The 2392-nt window shown below is 54.7% G+C and overlaps 1 non-coding gene across 1 annotated transcript; it reads right to left on the bottom strand.

Moving 5' to 3' along the window:
• Nucleotides 1–1077: 1077 nt before the first annotated feature.
• Nucleotides 1078–1149, bottom strand: TRNAD-GUC. The gene has a single exon. It is a non-coding gene; the product is annotated as a tRNA-Asp (tRNA).
• Nucleotides 1150–2392: the final 1243 nt, after the last annotated feature.

Genomic DNA, 2392 nt, shown 5'->3' with positions numbered 1-2392 from the left:
AGCAGGAGAGGAGGCCCCGGTTTACGACCCTGTTTACCTGGAGGGAAGACAATGGACAGAGGTGGGGCCTGGGGCCGGGGATCTCGGATGCCCAGGGGCGAGCAGGGGGGCTCTGGGCTGGAGAGGGGAAGCAGGCAGAGCCCACCTGGATGCAGAGAGACTGGGATGTGCTGGGCTGAGGGAGGCCAGGCCTGAGGGTCAGAGAGTTTCCTGTGCTGTGTTCAACTCTCAATAAACCCTCCTGTTTCATCCTGGCTGAGAGTCACTCCGGTCTAGAGAACAGGGTTGCATCAACCCCTTCGGGGGTGGAGGCCCCGGCGGTCCAGAGCGAGTGGACTCCCTGAGGGGGCCCACGGCAGAGACAGACGTGCTAAGGCTCAGAGAGGTGCGGATCCAGGAGGTGGAGGGGCCGGACCCCGAGAGAGAGTGGACCCCCGAGAAGGGCTGTCTCCCTAAAAGGGGCACCCCCCACGGACCGCACGGGGCCAAGAGTGGGCACGATCTGTGAGTCCGTGACAGAGACTCGCATTCGAAGGCAGGTTGCTGCGGCCACAGTGCAGACTACTGACCACTAGACAATCACGGCCAGCCGCTGGGTGACACAGCAGCCAAGTGGGAACTGCCCACTTCTGTGCTCTCGGGGCGGCCGCCCACCTCACCTACGGCCACAGCTATTTCTCAAGTCTCTCCATGACTGTCACAGTTAAAATCGTAACAAAAGGAAAAAAGACAGGAGGCCAGCCTGCTGCCTGTCCGCTTTTCTCTCTTCCTCGCCCCTTGACCAGCTGCCACCACGTTAGGCCGGGCGATTGTCCTCATGCCCTTGGCCAGAGTATTTCCCTTTACGACTCTGAAGAGTGCCCCGACGTGCAGGTCTTGAAGCTGGGCCCAGTGGCCAGAGGTGATGTAGAGGCTTTCGCTAGGGTAGGGGTGGCCTTGCGGGCTAATTGTCTCTCTGGAGGTGAAAATCAGCACCGGGGCAGGAAGTGTGAGCAGAAGTCGCCATACAAGGAGGAGATGAGGAATGTGCTGGCCGGGCAAGGCATTTCTTTCTCCCCATTCAAAAGGTAGCGCTCTCTCCCCGTCGGGGAATCGAACCCCGGTCTCCCGCGTGACAGGCGGGGATACTCACCACTATACTAACGAGGAAAGGGGCTGGGCCGCGCACTGTGTGGAGCTGCGGAAGACCACCTATGGCCAGTTGACATGACACCATGGGCCCTAGCGGGCAACAACACCGCTTGCTCTCTTCTCCTTCCTAAAGGCTTTGGTTGGCTGCAGCAACAGCCCTGGGAAACGCCCTCTCCCTCCTTACATCCGCTTGCCCAGCAGGCCCCCTTTGGGGGCTACACAGCTCCTCCCACAACACCTGCCTGGGACCTTTCCCTCACCGACAGTTGTAAACGTGTTTGAGGATGAGAAGAGGGCATTTGAATGGGAAAGAAAATGGATGGTAAACCACTGGAGGTGTTTCAGGAACAAGCAATTAACATAAAAGGTTTGGCTGTGGCCAGCAGGAGTAGCTGTAGGCTCGTGATAATGAGAGTTATGATCCATGACACATTCAGATGCTACCACAGTTCTGGAGAAGTGAGTCTTATATAGAGAAGTAGGGAATTGATTTCATTGCATCTACAAGTCTGTCAAGTGGAAGGAAGGGGCTCTGAGAGAAGGCTGCAGAGCCAGGGTTGATGTAAAGGGGTTACCTGTGTCTGTGACACAGATCCTACATCTCCACTATAAGGAGAGAGGAGCTGCCATGCTCTGGCTTAGGTAAGCAGCGCTCATCCTCCTTGCTGGTTAGTGTGCTGACAGCTCCCCCTTCTGTTTCAATCTATTTTAACTGTTGCTACAGGCTGAGACACCCCCTCCCCCCACGCATACCACCTGGGAAGTCCTGTGGTGTGCTCCCAATGAATGCAAGTCTGACCTGAAGGGCAGGTTTCAACCAAGCCATTTCTAACAAATGAATAGAAAAAAGAGGGAATGAAAGATTTTATTTTGTGATTGCTTTTCAACAACAGTAAACACATAACTTTTGAAAACCAGCTACCAACCATTTCTGTTATTGCTCCTCTCTAAGCCACTGTCTGGGAAAAAGGGCAGGAATGGTCTTTTTCTCTGTCCATTTCTTATTTCTCTGCTCCATGTGCTCCCTCCTCTTGTTTCAGTCTGCAATGTGCGAGAGAGACACTGCCACTCCTCCCAGGCATCTGACGTTAATGGCATGAATGGAAAACCAAAGGGAAGGACAAGCCAGGAAAACCCAACTCGCTGTTGTAATTTCCTGTTTGGGCAGTGCTCAACACATGTTGCTGAGAAGCTACTACACTGTCCTTTCCCTAAAACTGGGTTCTGGCTGTGGGGAGGGGAACGGCTTTCCAGACAATGT

Source organism: Terrapene carolina, unplaced genomic scaffold (genome assembly GCF_002925995.2).
Source record: "Terrapene carolina triunguis isolate 2854851 unplaced genomic scaffold, T_m_triunguis-2.0 Scaffold34992, whole genome shotgun sequence".
Lineage (NCBI taxonomy): Eukaryota > Metazoa > Chordata > Testudines > Emydidae > Terrapene > Terrapene triunguis.
The sequence above is the reverse complement of the archived record's forward strand: the minus strand, read 5'-3'. Positions and strand labels throughout refer to the sequence as shown.